We start from the raw sequence: 20,474 nt of genomic DNA, 5'->3' as shown, positions 1-20,474 counted from the left end.
CATATCATTAGCTCTGCTTCTTAGTGAACCTGACTTTTCTCGAGAAATTTACATCTTTCTCTCATTTTCTGTTAAGGTTTCTTACCCTGTTTTCTCACCTAAAGAATTATAATGAGGTAGAGTGAATGAGATCTATTGGGAGAGCAGTGGACCCAGAGACTAAAGGTAAAAGGATGATTGATGGTATGAAATTACCATAAAAGTACAATCAGGATCAGATTTTAAAATGAATTTTTAAGCAGCCTAAGAGATACTCTTTGATTTGCAGTCTGGTGGAATGGATAATGTCTCATTCAGTGGATAAAGTTTCTCACTGTGTGACTTGAGCTTTTTCTGATCTTTCTGACTGGAAGTAAAATGGAACCAAAGCCTAAAGTGGTTTTTAATGCAGAAAATATCAAACACAATATTCTTAATGTCAAAACCTGGGCATAGCAGGTGAGGAAAGAAAAATAAATAGAGTATCACTGTTAGTATTATTGTATCAGGCTCTCTTCTCACTAGCAAATGGGGTTAAAGCATACATTTTTTAAAGGGCAAACTTGTTTATATATTGGAAAAAAAAACCCACAAGGCTTAGGCTAGTATCAGATTTTAATCTTTCTTAGGTGTGTAAAATGCTTCGACTAAAATATTAAAGCCAGATGCATTTCAAGGGCTATTTATTTTCCCATTTATTTTAAGTTTAAATACACTTTTTACTTTAGAATAATTTAGATTCACAGAGAAGTGGCAAAGACACGCCAGAATCCCTGGATATTGTTTATGCCATTTCCCCTGTTATTAACATCTTTCCTTATGATCAGAGAGACCAAACCTAGCTGATTAAGTATAGGAAGCTCAGTTAAATGCTATTGCAGTTGAACAACAAAACGGTTTTTCAGTATATGAATGTTCTGTAGCCACCCTAATTATGATGGTATATTTGTCACAATTAAGGAAGCGGTACATGTACAGTTAACTGAGTTCCATCCTTTGCTTGGATTGCATTAGTTTCCTCTGAATGTCTCTTTTTCTGTTCCAAGATTTCATTCAAGATAACCCATTGCATTTCGTTATTTTGTCTTCTTAGCTCTTCTGGTCTGTGATAGTTGTTCAGACTTCTCATTGCTTTTAAACAAAGTACAAAATAAGCTAAAGCATTTATTGACGTTCAAATGCTGCTAATGTGTGTACTCAGAATTTACATTTTTAAAATCAATGAGTTCCAAAACCTTTTTAACTTGTAAATCATTTTGGTCATCTATGAATCCAATAATATTTGTACAGAGGATTACAAAACAGTAATAAATCCTAATTACAAATCAAGAATTTTCATTTTAACATTTGGAAAAATTAGAACCAGTAGCAACTTGTAACATATTCAGACTTATCATCACATGGGAAATATTGTGTTGAACCCGTATACTTGAGTATAAAGATATTATTCACCAACACCTTTCAAATTAGGTGCTTTATTTGACTCAGTTTAAAGCTGCATTTCATCAGTTTTTTTCCACAGATTATATGTTAAAAGATGCTAATTCATTTTTGCTACAACTTTGTTTATATCTACAAGTACAAAGGTTCGGGAGCTTTATTTTCAGAATTTTTCTGAAGAGTTTCTTTTTTTTTCTTTTAAGAAAAAAACAAAAAGCAAAATCCCAAGAAGGACATGAAAATAATTGATCAGGAAATATTTGAAGTTCACAGTTTTATAATTTGGGTTGATCAACATTAAGTTAAAATCCCCTGCTTTAAAACTGTTAAACATTATGGAAATCTGTAGCATTTCAGACAGTTGCTTCTTGTGACAGTTTCCATTTCTTCCCCTCTGCTGACAGTTCCTATAATGACTTTAATCATAGAGTCTGGAAAAGGAACCGGCTATTGAATAGCAACAAACTCAGTGGTCAATGTCTATGTCACTTTTCTGGGAGCAGGACTTTCTGAGCATCAAGGAGCTCATTCTCAGAGCCTCCTGGAAAAGTGCTAAGTGCATTAACTCTCTGTCAATCACATCTGTAATGCACAGGCCAAATTATTATTATTTGGCTCAAGACATTCCATTGAAAGGTGTTTGTGTGGTATTCTTATCTGTGTACCATAGGTAACTAATGATGATTGTTTATGGAAAGGTGCCTGTCCAATTATTTTTGAAGAAACACAAGAATGCAGAATGACTGGAAGCATCAGGTTTTTGCCAGAGAACGCCTCAGGTAAGAGGAGAATGGCTAGAGGCTATAAGGAATCACAAGAGACAAGTCAGAGTCGTAAATTGGGAAACTGACATATCTCATCTAATATACTTGCTAACTAGGCCTTTAAAAACCTTGACATTTAACTAAGTTTGTGGAAAAGTTATGGGTTTTTGTCCTTTTCTGTTGGCTCTAACTCATTAATCCAGTGAATTAAGGGGTTTATCATGGTTACCGACATTAGTGGGACCAGGAGGGGGCTGTTTAGAGAGACAGGTAAGCCCCCCTTGCAGCTGAGCAGCTGTTTACGCAGGCTGTGCTGGTTTCAAAGCCAAGTCAGTCAGAAATGATACTTCAAGTTATTTACCCTTTTGTTACTTCAGGGCTTGAAATGGCATGAAAGGAGCCTTTCATTTGGCAGAGGCATTTAAATAAAGCTTCCGGAAGCCTGATGCCTTTGGAAAGGGGGTGGGGGGTTGTTCTTGGCTGAAATAAACAAGTTTCTGGCGGATTTTAAAAAAAATAGGAAAGAAATGAAAACTTTCCAGTGAATGTTGTCTACTGCGATGTCTAATTTTGATCAAGTTCATATCATTTAGGGGCACAGCCATGGCCCATGGCAAGATCCTCTTTGGCTTTTATGTTAATGTCCCTGAAGTCGGTTTAACTCTACCATGCCATCTAGTTTTTTTTTTTTTTTTTTTAATTTGAGAAACATTAAGAAACAAGACAAAAGATATATCATTTGTAATCAGAAAGCAGCATGCTCTCCCCAAAAAGGCAGCAAGAGATGTTTCTGTTCATAAAACATCTAGTAAACAGTGGAGCATTTATTCAGGATTTTATTAAATGTATGTTCAAATGAGCTTCATTAAATGGAAATGCTTCAAAAGGAGGTGCTGGCATTTTGCTTTTTATTATTAAACAACTTTCTCCAGAATCAAAACAAAAAGCTTACCTTTTTATATTTAAATGGCAAGGCTTATATTGTCGATTTATTCCCATAAAGTAGATGATAAAGGCACCCAGAGACACTTTAGAAAGTGCTGAGATGAGACCAGCTAACAATTAATGTGTGGAAATCACTACTTAGAAACCCTAGATGCTATTTTAACTCTTTTTTCAAGTTATTTAAAAACCACATGGGTCTGTTTCCTTTTTTACCACTTATCTATGAACTATGGAGATTCATCGCCTTTCAAATTGTTTGAAAGAAAAAAAAGACTTTGCTTCTTGCTTCTAGAATCATCATTGACAACTTAGAGCACTTGTAAATGTATTGGCTGTATGAGAAAAAAATAACTGAAAGCTTATGTTTTCAAGGACATTATTGAATTATTTGTACCAGCTCCCTCTTTCTTGGTTAGTTCCAATCAACAATATAGCACATCAATATTCACCTAGCATTTTGTATGCACTTAGCATAATATTACATTCTTTGGAGAAAAGAAAAAAATTAAGACATGGCTCGTAGCTTTGAGGGAGTTGTAATTTTATGTGCAAGACAATTCCAACAAATATAGGCGAACAATGTAAAATTACGTATGTAATGATAAAGACCTTTGAAAAATAACAAAATACTATGTTATGTGGTTAAAAACAAATGCACAGACTGAGAGCAATGCAGAAAAGGAAGATCTCCAGACAGAGGAGCCAGGGAAGGTCTTTGGGGAGGCCCTGAGGTAGTGGTGTGAGGGCTGGATTGGCCACGGGTGTAGATCAGGGTCAACATATTAGGAAGAGTGATGGTTGGATTCATTTGGTGATCTGTCTGTGGGTGTAGACCTGAAGACAGAGGCTTGCCTATCTGAATGTTCCCTTTCGAAGGCAGAAAACAAACTAGAAATGACTAAAGAATTCATAGGGAGAGTAAAATGTCCTTGACAAAGAGGACGGTATTAGACGAAGGGAGAGGGTACTCTCTATGTCATAGTGTCCATATCATCTTGGGCAAGTTATTTAAACTTTCTAAACCCAGTGTGCGTACCCATGATGTGACCTAATGCTGATTCCAATCTCAGCAGCTGTGCCTAGTAAAGAACAAAGTGCCAAAGTGCGCGGCGGTAACACCGATTCCACAGGACTGTGGTGAGAATTCAGTGGGGAATACACACAAGACAGGGCAGACGTGGGGTGGGGCAGGCTGGAAGGTGCCAGGGACGCTGCGACGGCTGCTCTTAGCTTCATGTCTATAAGGGACTGGGCTGCAAATGCTGATGCTCCAATTGAGCTGCTCTGTGTAGGCCTCAGATGTGGCATCAGAGAAGGGGACACAACCCAGAAACTGGGAAATGTCCCCATGTTGACTCGTTGTGTTTTTATGCATTGCCTGGGTGGGAACCCTAGGGAAAGGCCCTGTGAATAGAGGTGGGGTTGTTCTTCATCCAGGGGTAAAATATGAGCCAAGGATTCGGTTTAGATAATATGAGAAAACTATACTTCTGTGTAGAGCTGGAGGAAAGGAAGTTTGATAAGAGATACGTCTGGTTTAGTCAGAGCTTCAAGAACCACGTAGGAGCCGAAAAGTTTACTTTGGTTCCTGGTTTCTGAGGTTCAGTCCATGGCTGGCTGACTCCACAGCTCTGGGCCCAGGGTGAGGCAGAGCATCGTGGCACAAGGGTACGGCTGAGGGAAACCGCTCAGGACATGGCACCAGGAAGCCGAGAGAGCTCTGCTCACCAGGGACAAAATAGAAAGTCCAAAATCATACACAGTGACCTCCCTCCTGCAGTCCCACCCTTACGTTTGTACAGTTACCACCCAGTTAGTCCATACCGGTGGTGAAATTCACAGGTTAGGCCAAACATCTCATAAACTAATCACTTCATCTGTGAAAATTCTTGCATTGTCTCATACATAAAGTTTGGGGGGACACCTCAACTCTAAACCGTAACATATGGCCAGGACTTTAAATGGAGTCCTGTAATATGACAAAAGAAAGAAGCTGAAGATCCACTGTAGGGGTGTGGGTCCAGGGGTCTCAGAAAGGCTTGAACTTGAGGACTCAAATGATCACATCTAACACCAACTGGAAATCCTCTGCATGCTTTGTTCCCAGAGCCAGCTCAGGAGCCTCACTGAAATGTCACAACTCAATCCTCCCTGCCACTGTGGGGGTATATAAGACTTGTCTGAGCCTACACTTGAGACCATGCTGTGCCAGGGACAATAGCAACTGCTGTTGAGCAGAATCCAGCTGAGGACAGGAAGAGGAGGCCTGCAGAACACCCCTGCAGTGGCCACACCCAGCCCAGCACAGACAGTGGGTTTGGAGGTGGAAGAATTTCCTAGGAATCCTGAGAAATTCATGGAAGAGAAACGGAAAAGACACTGGATCTCTGCTGTGGAGGAGGGAAGAAGACCCAGGTTCTGGTGACTTTGGTATAAAAGGGAGGTGTGATCTTGTGAGCTGCTGATGTGTGTGCTATCTAGGCTAAATTCTAGCAAGGTTGAAAGGAGATCGTAAATGAAAAGCTCTTAGCATAGCATCTGGCTTTTAATCGCCTCTCAAATACAGGTCTTTTGCAGTTGATGTTATTGATATTGACTATTGAATGTCATGGGCTATGGTTTTGATAGTGTTTCTCGGATGTGTGTTAAACACATTGGCCCTCCCGTTTGGTGTTATTTGGAGGTGGTAAGACCTTTAGAATATGGGGCCTTGTGGGAGGCCCCGTCACTGGGGACATGCCCTTGAAAGGCATTCTTAGGACCCTGGTTGCTGGGTCTTTCTCTGCTCTGGTTTGACATATGTCCCTGCCACAACAAACTACCCTCTGCTGCCTTCGCCAGAGACCGAATTATTGTGGGTATCTGATTTTGGACTTTGAATCTCCAGAACTGTGAGATCAATAAACCTTTCCTCTTCATAAAGTTAATTGCCTCAGGCATTTCATTGTAGTAGTACAAAGTTGACTAATATATCATGTTAAGTGATTATACAAGGACATCGAACCACAAGGTCACATAAAATAGGTCCATTAAGTTTTGTAGGTAGCCAGGCTCCTGCGTATACCCAATAGTACCACTGTGTGCCCAGCCAGACCAAGGCATAACTAGAAGCCATTTTCTGCTTGCCACTTTCCCATACATGATCAAGGCTACAGACACATGGAAGCATAATTATTTTAAAATGGCAAATTGCACATGGATTCAGTAGAGCTGTCGCATAAGGTCATGCATCTGTGAGAGCAGGTGCAAATCTCAAATGGTGAATGGATTGAGGCCATGGGAGCTCGCCCATTTTCCTTTCATAAGGCCACCAGAGTCCCTCCTGGGCTGGCGGATGGTCTGATGAACTCCATCTTAACTTAGTGTTTCTATTTTTCTACAGAGCTTCTTAGTTTCAAAGAGGGGGAGAGGCATTGGACAAAAGCACAGGCCCCAGTGTCAGGAGCAGTCCTTTGTGCTGAAAACATCTCCCAATAAGACACACAATTGTTCTGGAGCCCTGGAGGGTGGCCTGGGCTTGGCAAATAGCACAGGTAATACCGATGACAAAAATCTCATAAGACAGAAGGCAGAGAGGATTTAAGGAGCCAAATGAATGTCTTGCCATGGAGGCCAAGATCCAGGGGAACAATGGGCAGCAGATGAAAATCAGTACCAGGGTCCTAACATGTTACCCACACCCATTAACCAGTAGACAGAAGCAGGTGCCACTGTCCCCAAACTTCAGGGAGGACTTCCTTGGGTTGGGGGCAGGGGAGAAGTGGACCAGCTGGACCATAATATATGAAACTGTTTGGTGACATTAATGACTAACATCAATCAAGGAATACCAGGGTCCATTTAAAGTGCTTAAATGAATTAATTTACTTGACCTCACCACAGCTGTATTTGACAATGTCATTGTCCCAGGCATACTTCAGCCTCAGGGCCTTTGCACTTGCAGTTTCCTTTGCTAGGAACACCGTTTCTAATTATATGCATAGTTGACTCCTCACTGTATTCTGAGCTCTGCTGAAACCTCCTCAGAGAAGATGGTTCTGATGCCTAAAATGCCCCATATCTCTCTTTACTATGCTTCAATGTTCTGCATGGCTCTTTTCTCCCTGATGGTATATGTCTATTTGTATGTCATTTATTCTCCCTTTAGAATTTGTGTTGCAAATAGGTAGGGAGTTTATCTGGTTTGTTTATGGCCATATTCTCAGCCCCCCAAATAGTTCCTTTCCTGGAGAAATAGCACAATAAATAGTTGTAGAATGATAAAGTCTCCATTTACAAGGGAGAAATGGAATGACAGAGTTAAAGCAAATAGCCCCAAGTCTCAGAGTCACACATGCAGGATCAAGCTTCGGGTTCAGGCAGTGTGGCTGCAGGTTCCCGTTCCTTGACCTCTGCTCTGTATTGCCTTATGAGGGCTTTGCGACATCATCCCCTCAGTCCCCAGAGAAACAGAGAGGCGTGAGCAGGGTGGCAGCAAAGACTGGTGACTCCCACGTGCTGCTGGGAGGCCTGGGGCTCCGCACAGAGGCAGCCCCGCTCTCTCTCTCTCCCTCTCATGCTGGGCATGAGGGCAAGCTGCTGAGCTGGCTCTTCTGGAAACCCAGACACCAGCAAGGCCCCTGTGGGTAAAGAAAGGACAGCAGGGCCCTTCTTGCCAGTGAATGTCTGGCACCAGCCTGTGGCCTGGGAATGTTCTGGATGAAAGGCTCAGACCCCGATCCCCCTGGGCCCCTGCAGATCACGCCTTGGGAACCCTGCTGAAGCCTGGGCTCCACCTTTGTCCCTTGTCGACTAACGAGACACTCAGAAGTCTGGGGGCCTGTTATTTTAAGCCTGGGTATGTCCTCGTAGGAGATTTGGAGAAACTTCCAGAAGAACTATATCAGTCCATTACAGTGGAGTGAAGGAATCCTGGGCACCCCAACTCAAGTGGTCGGCAGGCTCTGAGGTGTAGGAAAGAGACGGAGATACTGTTCAAGTAATCCTTCCAGCAGATGGGTATCCAGAGGGCTGAGAGCTGGGGCTCAGAGAAGGAAGGGGTGAGGCTGGGTAACTCCACAGATTGAGATTTGAATGATTAAAGAAAGCTCACACATTTAAAAGGAGGTGGCTGAGATAAAATTGCAGCCAGGCCACAGAAGTGAAAGGGTATTGTGGATCAGAGCAGGAGCATTCAGAATGCAGGAAGGCACAGAGACAGGGAGGTGCCCTGTGGGGTGCCACCAACATCCCTGGTCCAGGTGGGGAGAGAATGATTGACAAGCAGAGTTATGGAGATTGGGCTGTTAAAAAACTTAGGGACAAAGGAAAAGTAAAGAGAGTATTTCTGTTCTAAAATCCCCCAAACTCAAAGGACTTTGCAGATTCTACTCTGCAGAGGTCACTCTGTCCCTTCATTTATTCAACAACTATCTATGCAGAGAGCACTCTGCCAGGTGCCCAGATAATTTATGACTGAGGCTGATCCCCCAAGCCACTGTGGTCTTTCTGCTTTTAACATAACTCTTTCAAAGACAAAAACTTTCTTGTCAAATACACACATCCACATTATCCTGTCCTATGACACATAGTTCTTCCAATATTTTAAATTTTTTAAAATGGAGAAAGATACTTTTGATTAGCTAGAAACTTGGCCAAGAAGTCTGAAAAAAAATTTCTTAATGTGAACCTGAGCTTTTTATAAAGAGGAAAGAATTGTTGCTCAAATGTTGCCTACAAGTCCATCTACCCTGTCTAGAGCTACGAAGACCAAAAAGACCATGTCCCAATTCCACGCAAAAAACTCTTCAGGTTTATGGCCTGGATTCTTTCAAAGCTTTTTTTTTTCCTCCCTTCAATCTTTTTCTTTTCATGTGGTTTGCCATTTTGAATTTCTTATTATAGCAACTCTTAGGAAAGGGCCATGATTCAGAACACCAACAGCTGTTGATTCTCTATGTCTGTTTGGCGTCACACTTAAAGGACCCATCTCCCAAGTAAAAGAGCTGAGTGCCTATTACTCATATTAATAGGATTACACCTGTTAACTGAGCATCTATTTATTATAGGTACTTATTATGCAGGTACTTACTATAATTAACATTTTAAGTTATAATAATATTATATATTATATATGATACTTAAAGTTTATGTTAAGTATTTATAGTTATATTTTCAATTTCAGCGGTGACAGTCATTCAAGGTTGTCTCAGGAAGTTTAACTAAAAAAGATTAAGCATTTGAATCAACTCTAGGGACATGAAAACTAACAGAGCAATTGTGAATCTAGCTGTGCATCATTTAGAAAAGCCCAAAAGTAGCCCCTGGGTATCTCGTAGACCATGAAGGACAATGAGAGGTTGATTGCATTGACATCTACCACCAACAATCATTTTTTTAGTTATAAACCAAAAGTCATACATAATTAGGCATTTAATTAAAGCATGTAAGTATTGATATTAATAACTATATGGAACCTGTTTCCCCTAGCACTTTCTACCTATATATTTCTCAAAGTACCAAATAATATCAAGAGTAGACAGAAAGAGTATGTTTATTTTTATAAATAAATTTTTTATTAAGAATCTTACATGTGTTAAAACTTCACATTTTATAACATAGAGTTTATTTTTTACTCTTCCTGCTTCCTTCCCCCATAAAATTATTGCCTTAAATTACTTTTCTCTTGATTGAATGTCCTGGTATGTGTTAGAAATAAATCCTGTTAAAGCTATACCACAAACTAATTTACTGACATTATGGTGCTTATTATTGCCATTCACCACTAAAAGTGGATATCTAAACAGGATAAATGGATTTCCAAAAAAAAAAATGTTAGAAGATGATATTGAAAAAATTCAGCATAAAACTCGCGTATCTTCACTTCTAAACCATGAACATTACCCACAATGCCACTGGACATCCCAACATGGACTCTAAATATTTTTATCTTGACCTGGGACAGAGCTATTGTTTCCCCAAATCTTTTTAGTTGCCGAAGAAAATCACAATGGGGCTCATGTTTTTCTAGGATACCAACCGATCAACCCCAAACAACATATCCTTAAAGATATAGCCTTTGAGTGAACATGGCCCATCTTAGATTATAAATAAGGAAGCAAAACTATTTGACAAGCCAAGAACATGACTGTAGGAAAAAAGAAAAAATACTAAGAAACACAGGGAACTTTTTTTTTTTTTCATTTGCCATAATGGGAAATCCCATGGGGGTTCCTGCTGAACAGAGTGAGTCTCTGAAAATGAGTAAAAGGGAACCGGATATGAGGTTGTGTAAGACTATGGAAATGGATAGCATTGCTTCAGGCCAGGGTCTGTCCTTTTGCATCAGTATAAAGGGCCACCTGTATCTTGCCAGGTGAAATGTCCTTCAGTAGCAAGGCTTCAGGCTGGACCAGCCCTTTTCCTTTCAGCTCTCTGTTCCACGACCCAAAGGAACTGTGTGATCCGTTCCATCTCCAAGGCTTCCCCAGTGGCTCTGTGAAATCCTGCTCCCCTCCGGGCTCTGATGCTCTCTGCTCCACTGCTCCGTCCATCAGGGGAGTCTGGGCCCCTCAAAGGAGCTTCTGTCCTCATGCCTCTGCTGAAAATAATCATTTCTTGAAAAGAGCCCATTTCCCTTTAAAAGATCTGAGTCTCTTGTATTCCCTCCTTCCTAGTCCTCTGAGTTACGAAATCCTAGAGGAAATAATTATTTCCTGTCCCAGAAACATAAGCCTCAAGCAATTTGTCATCTCCTTTGGTTGCTGAGCTTTGGCACTCTGTTGTTTAAATCTGACATGTATTTATTCTATGCCGGGACTGTACTAAAACTCTAGTTATTATATATCTTATTACAAATCTTATTTTATGCTTATAGAACGCCCTCTAATTAGGTTTTAATATCCACATTTTACAGATGAGAAAATCTGTAGTCCAACATAAAGACATAACTTACCTAAGGTCGCAGAGCTTGGCAGCACAGGGATCCCAGATTCCAAAGATGACGTCGTTTCTCTCTGAGTTCTTCCACTTCCACTGGCTACAGGTGTATATGGCCTGCCATGACCTCTATTTTTCTTTGTATTTATCACTGACATTATGCAATTCTCTTAGGGCCACGTGACCTTGAGCAAGGTACTGCACCCCTTATCCTTCACCTGTAAAACAGGAATTGTGGCAGTCAGGATCAAGGGAGATTGTGTATGGGAAACAGTAACACTGGCCAACGATAAGCATTGTATGTGTTCATCACTATTATTACTACCAGTGGTAACAGTAGTATATTTGTTTGGGGGGGGGGTCTGTTATCTGTCTCCTACCCTAGAATGTAAGATCCTTGAGGTCAGAGACTGATTCGTTTACAACTATATTCTCATTTCAAGAACAGTGCCTAGCACATAGCAAGAACTTAATACTCGTTTGATAAATGAATGAAAGATTTTGTGACTTTCCCTTCCTTTTTCTGTGACTTTTGGGACTTGGCGGCTGAATCCCAAGCAGTTTGTGACTTTAGGGACTTGGGCGGGCAGAATCTCTGATGTCAACGCTGAACACACCTGGTCCAGCACTCTTATGTACCCAGAAACAAATGGATGTCACTTGTGTCCTTTGCTGGGCTGCATGCTGCTGGCGGACCTTCTTTCCTGACCTCATTCCACAGGTCTCATGGCTGGCCAGGCCATTCTCCATGCCCTTCAAGTCATCCGCTTCTCTCCATCTCGTGAAAATGAGACTTCTTTATTTCTTTGCCATAAGACCTCCCCCTGGTAGGTGATACCTCATTACTCTTTCAAACCAATGTATTACCTTTTGTACTATTTTTTATTATGTAAATTTTTTTACATACATGACAATAGTGGAATGCATTACACTCATTATTACCCTTTTACAGCACAATTATGTACTATTTCTCTAAAATTCTGTGACCACTGATCTGAGTGACTGGGTGGTCACTTCAGAATTTGGTATGTGCGTGATGAAACTGGTATATTCACAATGTTACGATTTACCTCCTATCTGTACCAGATACCTCCATTTAAAACAGTAAGCTTTAATCATGGAAGCTGAGCATCAGAACTGACTTCTTAAAGAAATGCTTGGTGATGAGAAAGCCCTTAGGAGTACTTGCTAATAGACAGCACATGTTTGGTTTTTTTCCAGAATCAGGGTTTCTGCTCCCTGGATCCTCCAAGAAGCTGATTCTCCTGACTCTATTAGCTACAGGCTCCAACCAACACTAATGGGCTAAGTAATTCGACTTCCCTCCGATGAAGAGTAGCAGAGTTTCCTGAGAGAAACCTTGAGAGTCCAAAAGAAGAGAGAGCAAGGAACAGAAGAAAAAGGCAAGAAATCAGTGTAGTGTGTAGCAGCAGAAGAGAAAATGGCGGGTCAAAGGGAAACTGGAGAGCCAGACAGAGCTACCCAAGTGAACAGGAAAGGGGCAGGAAGAATCAGAGAGCAGGAGACTCAGCACAGCAAGAAAGAGGTAAAATGCAAAGAACTCTAGCAGACCAGTGAGGCAGCCCTGCAGGGAGGACAGCAAGATAAAGACATGGAGTATCTGTTGTCTGTTACCTAGTTAAGGAAGGATTGGTGGTCTAAATGGAATGCATCTTGTCCAGTTATAATTTTTGTGGTTTAAGATATGTATGACAGCCCAGGTGTTTCCATTAATTTCATTAAATTATTGTCACAATTCTATTTATTACAAGCCAGTTCACATATATACGTGTCTCTCCCTCTGTTCACAGTGCTCTTCCTGAGTCTGAATCACCACCATCTTTCCCTGGCACGGTTACATTAGGCCCTTAGCCCTTTCTCCACACCCACCTTTTACATTTCCATTTATTCATGATATATCCAAAGTGAACTTGTAAAGGTATTGCCCCTCAGCCTCTACTTAACTTTTCAATGGTTTCAACCTACGTTCCCGTAAGGATATGCACAACCTTATCCCTGCGGATCTCCTCTTTATGTTCAAATATGCAAATCTTCATTCTTCTCAGATATGCCAAACTCTCTCCCACCCCAGGGCCTTCATGTTTGTTCTTCCCTAAGACCAAAACACTCTTCCTTACTCTTTATCTAGTCAAACAATACTAATGTTTTCTGTCATGGCATAAATATTTGCCCCAGAGAAGCTTTTCAGACCTCCCAGCCCACCCACGTCACTCTGGTTACGTGGGCTCGTTGTATATTTTACTTCAATGTGTTTATCAGTTAACATCATTATACATTAATACTCTTTTGTGAGCTTCTGTGACCCCAAGTCTAAACTCTGTGAAAATAGAAGCCATGTCTATCTTGCTCATCTCCCTTCCTCTAGAACCTGCCATGGTTCTATCCTGTCTATCACATGACAAGCACCCAACCTATTGCATGAATGAGTAAATGAGAGTCTGATTTCCAACATCTTAGGCTTGTTTGCAATCCCACAGAGTCAACCGCAGTAGAGCATATACAACGCTTCCAACACATTTATTTGCAAAGAGAGAGAATCCACCCCTACCCCTAGGGTATCATCACTTGAGCTCAGCATTGAAGCTCTCCTGAGATGGGGATGGTATGCCCATGATCTTCCATGTGAAGAAGAGTACCTGCCTTTGTCCCCCATGAAAGCAACGCAATGCTTGGGGTTCAAAAGCTTTTCATCTGGCTGCTGTAAGCTGAGAATTTTCCATTAAGAAGGAATCAAACTTATGGGAGAATATAGCTGGGACCAAAGAGAAGTATTATTAATGATATATAAAACAAAGGAGGCAATTAGAATTTTTGGTTTTCTATTTATTTGACATAACTTTCTTTACAGCAAGTCTCATTATTTATTTTCTTCTGATGTGGTGAAGGGTACAATTGCTGTCTTCCCTAGACTAGAGACCTGTCCTTCATACTTTTTTTTTTCTGAAACAGTATAGTCCAAAATCTATACTCATAATACAATGACTGGCTTCTAACATCCTAGCGTGATTGTCTCAAGGACTTTTGACCAAATGTTGCCAGGTAAATTGAAGTGGTCTCTGCTAGGAATCAATTCAATAGAAGGCAGCTTCCTCTCGTCTCCTAAGTATTGTTTTAAAGATACTGACAAGCTGTTACACACATTTGCTCCTTATTGTGTTGATAAGGTAGGGAAGATAATGCACTGTCAATTCTAACATAAGCAAACGATCAGATATGGTTCTTATAATTTTATGATTCTCTTCTGGCAGCCAAACCTTCTGGCAGCTTTCAGGATGCCCACTGATGGAGTCACACACTTAAAAGGATCTCTCACCACAAATGGGTACTTCATGTACAATTATACCTCCAATGGCTAGATCACCCCTGGTCAAGGTCCTGTTTAATATTTAAACATGCTTTACTGTCATTTTTATCTGTTTTCTCAGTGGCCATCTGCAAAACCATTAAGAATAAAAATGGAACTTGTGGGGCAAGAAAAACATACTGAGAATCATTGAGTTGGACAGACCTAGTGAGAAGGTTGTGTCTATTCAAACACCTGTCTCCCACCCTCCCACCAGCTGCACAGTCCCTTCACCTCAGACTCACTGTGCACCCTTACAATTAGCCTGTCAAGAGAGTGCAGCTCAGGTGGATCTGATGTGGGTTTCATACAGCCCGTTGAGTTGATCTTTGCTTTCCTTCGAGGGTCTACTTCTAGGCTTGCTGTATCTGTATGTCTGTGGGCCTCTGTTTAATTTGGTGATAAGTCCATCTAAGGCAAGAGCCAGTTTATATGTTTTGTAAAGAGACTAGATCAAATGAGCAGATGATAGGCCTTCCAAAGCTGTAAGTGAAAACAGCAGAATGATGCATAATTCACAGGTGACAGGGAAGTTAAAAGAGAAGGTTAATGTTTTAATGCATTATTAAGAATCCTTTCACTCATATGCTCAATCTGAATCTAGTAATTGTCTCTGTGTACCTCTAAAGGCAAGAGGAAAAACTTCATATGCAATCCAGACCTATTATATGGCATTGGAGGTACTAATGCTAGTGTTTGTCACCATATTGTCATCTCTTCAAGGAGAGTACTTTAAAGACTAGGAAACTGGGGCCAAAAGAGTTTTGAGACAGATGCCCAAGTCTATCTGATTCTGAAGTTGGTGCTCTTTGATCTAAGTGATCCTGACCTTTGCCGGGTGATAGAGTGTCAGTGTTGGTGATCCAACCCTCTAAGGTTTCCCCCACTATATCTCCTGTACAAGACAAAAGTGACTAGAAAAAAATAGAGATCACAAGAAATTGTCCAACCAAATATGAAGATTTGATGTCATTAGTGCTCAAAAAAGTGATTAGATAAACACAATGGTTCCATTTCCACTCATTTCTTTGTTTATCCAAAGCACAGTCTTCAATTGCCAACTATGTGCTAGGAAACGGGGTAGACATTTGGGATAAGGATAAAAAAGATGGAAGCACTTTCTGTTCTCACAAAGTTCTCTGCCTATAGAGAACAGCACAATGCAGATCCGTCTCTGGGGATTCTAAATTGGTATATGGCTCAACATTGTCTGCCTTGAGATATGAGAACCAAGTCCAAAGAGATGCTATTTCTTTGAAATAATTTGTGAAATTTAGAAAGGCAACAGGAACAGCATTATTTTATATTTAGCCAGGCTCAAAATATTTATTTTATGAGATATGCTTCAATCACATAAGTGTGAGACACGTTGCTAAAGGAGAAATTTGTGGTTACTTTTCTGAATTTGCCAAGATGTTAAAACCACCAAGCACATTTATATTTTTCAGGTATGTTGCGAAAATCACAATCAGCCCTGGACCATGTACAACATCTCATTACTGACCCAAGAATTCTTTCTTAACTAGTAAGGCACACAGCAGAATGCACTGGTCCTAAGTACTTCCCTAAGCAAAATTTACTTGTCACTCAGTGGTTCCTGGCCAAGAGTGGGGAGTGGTATTTACTCACCCTTCATCCTTACACTTAGTTAGGTCAATCAACAAATTCATAAGAGACACATTGGGCATGTCACATCAATCTCTTTGCTGCTTAGATGAAATGTGCTTTGTGTTGTTCTCAAATTAGACACTTGTTATGCATAATTAGCCCCTTACATAGAACAGCTGCTGGCTTTTAACAATGCTTTCAGCCTAGCACTAAGTGCACCCATTGTTGGCGTTTCCTCTGAGCAAACTTAATCAAATCTGTGATAATCAAATCTGTGACTTGTACGTTGTTTGATGAGATGATCAAATAGGGAAAAGAATTACTTAACCGGATGCAGCGGTGCGCGACTGGAGGCCCTGCCACAGGGAGGCTGAGGTGGGAGGATCACTTGAGCCCTCAGAGTTCAAGTCTAGTCTGGGGTTCCAGGTGAGATAAACTGTCTAAAACAATAACAAGAAAAACATAGAAAAGCTTGTGTTTACCTTCACCTACAAAAGTTAACTTGAACTGATTGTATCAGGAGACATATGGGGGAATTATTTTAATTTTTAACAATTAAAATATTTAGTTTAATATGACTTTTGATGGAGGAGAAAGTATTGTCTCCTGTCAGTCCATTTACAGAACCAAAGAAGCAATCCAATCATGAGGATGGGCCTCATGGATACACCAGGCTCAGGAAATCTTGGACTCAACTCTGACTTTGAAATTGGGCTAACACACTTATTCTCTACTTTTACCATCTGGGCAATGCGAAAACAACCATCAGTAAGCATGTCTCTAAACCACCCAGAGGTGGAAATTGTTACCGTACACACACGAGATAAAAATCTCAGACTGTACTAAATTTTCTAAATTTAAACACCATAATGGTTTGTATTTGTTGCAAAATTGAGGTTCATGAAGTTGATTCTTTTTTGTAATTTGAGAAGAGGGAGAAGCTTGGAGGAAGGGTGCTCTTCTGCCTCCTTTTATTTCTGAAGTATATGTATATCTCACTCATCCTATTAAAGATACTCTAGGACTGGAAATTATTCGATTTAATAAGATAACTTATGAAAAGGGAAACCTAACAAATCACAGTGAATTAAATAAAGGGATATTGCTGAAGTTTCTTAGTTTACACATTTTTACTTGTAATTCCACTCAGACAAATAAAGAGGTACAAATTTAATACACCATATTTTAGACTATAATAGCCTAAATAATAACTGTGTCATGAACATAACTATCCCTTTTTAAACTATAAACATACATTTTGGCTAAGGGAATATATTTGAATTTTAATTGCCAAGGTGCAATATTTATCTTAAAACACTTTTCATGAACTAATGTAAATATCACCTATGGCATTGTAGTGACATGATTTAGAGTGATGAATTTTGAAGAACTGTTTTGGAAGTTAGAGATAATCTTATCTGTTCATATATGTATGTATGTATGTATGTGAGAGTAGACATATATCCACACAAACATGTATACTAAGCAGAATTCACAGATGTTTGCTGTTGATACACACTATGATTTCCTTAAAGCATCTATTTTTGGAAGTCTGTATATATACAACCGATGTTCAGTTGTTATACAAGCAGACTGATTCAAGCAGTTACATATGTCTGGCATTCTTATTGATATATCTAGCAGGCATTCACTCTGAATGGTGAATGCCTATATCATATCAGTTATTAAACATTTTAATTATCACTCTCAGTGCCTGTATATTAACTTAGTCTATAGGATACTTCATACATCATTGGCAATATTTTTAATGAAATATTTATGATGAAAATATTTTTAACAACTTTGGACTGAATAGAGGGCTCTCTCTCTCTCTCTCTCTCTCTCTCTGTCTTTCTCTCTCTCTCTCTATATATATATGTGTGTGTGTGTGTGTGTGTGTGTAATATCTTCAAATACAACAAAAAGAAAAAAGTGACAGTTATTTAACACAGTTAATCAAAAATACTCCCCAAAGCAATAATTTCCACAGATGCTTTAAAAATAAGAATTCTTTTTAAAAGTTAAGCATTCTAAATTTTGATCTTTTGTCATTTTGGTGGACAAGTTTTTCCCATTTTTTATGCACATTATCTATTATTCTATTTCAGTGATGTTCACACAGTTGACCTTGGATAAAGAGAATAAATTTAATTACCATTTATTTAGTGAGAAAATCATTTGACAATTATTTTCTTTATAAGTAGCATTTAATTGAATTCACCTAGTTCTCAGTATAACTACTTGATTTCATTCAACCTAGTTTTTAAAGTTAATTTTAGTAGATTCTCATTATTTTCAAGATTTAATTTTTCTTTATTCTCTTTTATACAGCTTTTTTTTTTTACAGGATCTATAAAATTGAATAAGAAAATAATCATGAAAAATCTTTCTTACCTATTCTCCACATCTAAAAGAAACAATGTCATTTCTCATGAAGAAAGCAAATCATTTTTAAAGTATGGTCTGCTAATATTATCCTACAACTATAGTTCTTAGTTGTCTTATTAGCACTGACTTTACAAATCACTTCTTTATGACTTATTCCATTTGTAGAAATGTAGGATCCTTCAATCTGAAAATATGTAAAGAAAATTTCCCATCAAGTATTTCTTCCTTCAATCTAAGTAACACCAGAAATCCCGGCTTGCAACAGTTCTGTAAATGCATGCTAAAAACTGGAAAAACAGTTTCCACTGAAGTCCACAGGCTTTTCCAAAGCCACTTTCATAATAAATGATCATGTTAACCAAACGTCCTTAAAAAGATCCCCAGCATCATTTCCCCATGTTTCCAAATTGTATTATCGCAAAGAAGGAAAGGAAAGAAAGACTAGGGAAAACAGAGAGGAATTATCTTTGCTTCTATTATGAAAATAATGGAAAGAGGTCACACTGACTCCCTAGGGCAAAGGCTAATCCAGAGTGACAGTTCACACCAACAGAAGGTATTAGATGATCTTTTTGTTGTTTTTTAGAGAAGTTTTGGTATTTAGCATTTCAATATCTTCTGGTGACTTTCCTAAAGGATATTCAAATCATCGTAGGGTAAAGTCACAGCTTTTATTACTCCTGCCAGCATCTCTCTCTCTCTCTCTCTCTCTCTCTCTCTCTCTCTCTCTCTCTCTCTCACTGGGGATTGAACCCAGGGCCTCTCACATGGTCTACTACTAAACTATAATTCCTTCCCATCCCCACATTCCCATATCCCCACTCTTTTTTTCTTTTCTTTTATAAACTAAAAATCATATTGTCTTTTAGAAAAAAAAAATTTGTTTTCTAAAGGAAAAATTACAAAAAAAAAAAAACACCTGGTTCAAATGAAGCAATCACAGAATTTCGAGACTCGGAAAATGGACCATTCTTATGGTTTTGTGTTGAGAGCAACGTCCGTGGGTTACCATAGAGAGGGCTGTTGTTACAGGCTACGCACCAGAGAGGAGAGAGAGAGAGAGAGAGAGAGAGAGAGAGAGAGAGAGAGAGAGAAGCATATATTATGATTCATGGAATTCTCAGTGGCTGGGTTCAAGCCCCAGCACTGCCAAATTAAAAACAAACAAACAAAAAATACCAACAAGAATTATAAAAACAAAACAACAGAAAAACAAATACTGAAAAACCCAAAAACAACAAGCAGTAGTGGATTTTACCAAAACAGGCAAGTAAACTATGCTGGACTCAACCAGTTTGACTTATTCCTTTTTACTAGTGTGAGGGCTTGGAGTCAGGCCTGAGCTCTGTTTCCAGCTCAGCCAGAGCTCAAGTTTCTGGACCTACCTGGGGCTTGAGGAACCTCATCTGTATTACAAGAGAATAAAAATCCTTCCAGCTCCCTATTATTTATTTATTTCCCTGAATTGTGGTCAGATCACAAATATATACAAGTGATCCAGGATAAGGATGTTTGTCTTAACCCTGATAACAGCTCACCAAAAATCTTCTCTAACTCCTAGAGCTAACTCAATTTGTACGATGGGTGGGTTCATCAGTAGTATCATCCTCAAGTATGAAACAGAAAACCCTTATTTTTCCTGACCTGTGAACTAAAGAATATTCAAAACCAAATATTTGCTAGGTTGTACTTTAAACTAGCTTTTAAATCCCTTGCTTTAAAAAAAAATAAAAAAGCTTGTCTTAGATTATATATTCAGCTCTAAATATGAGCAGATATTTTCAAAGCTACTGTCTTCTGATACACATTTATTTTTCTAAAATGGATGTTGAATCTCAAACCCAAATTATTAAAAAAAAAAAGTATTTATTTCCCCCAAGCTTAGTATGGGGTGGATTTTTCCAAGGATGTCTCCTGTTTCTGCTTGACACAGACTTTTCCCGATCTGTCCTCCTTGTTCAGACAGATGGGTGGGATCAGACTCACTGTGTGTGTGAAGCCAAGCTTTTGTGGGAATAGGGTTGTGTTGCACGCAGGCTTGGACGTCCCTTTCAAGATGGATGGAAATC

The 20,474-nt window shown here is 39.4% G+C and overlaps 1 long non-coding RNA gene across 1 annotated transcript; it reads right to left on the bottom strand.

The window, feature by feature from the left end:
• Positions 1-9,752: 9,752 nt before the first annotated feature.
• Positions 9,753-16,786, bottom strand: LOC308654159. The gene is made up of 3 exons (XR_014023190.1): positions 16,346-16,786; positions 11,062-11,263; positions 9,753-10,707 (listed from the first exon to the last, which is right to left on the bottom strand). It is a non-coding gene; the product is annotated as an uncharacterized lncRNA (long non-coding RNA).
• Between the last annotated feature and the right edge of the window lie 3,688 nt (positions 16,787-20,474).

The sequence above is a fragment of the Spermophilus citellus genome, assembly GCF_964194105.1.
Source record: "Spermophilus citellus genome assembly, chromosome: 8".
Lineage (NCBI taxonomy): Eukaryota > Metazoa > Chordata > Mammalia > Rodentia > Sciuridae > Spermophilus > Spermophilus citellus.
This window is presented reverse-complemented; position numbering and strand designations above follow the sequence as displayed.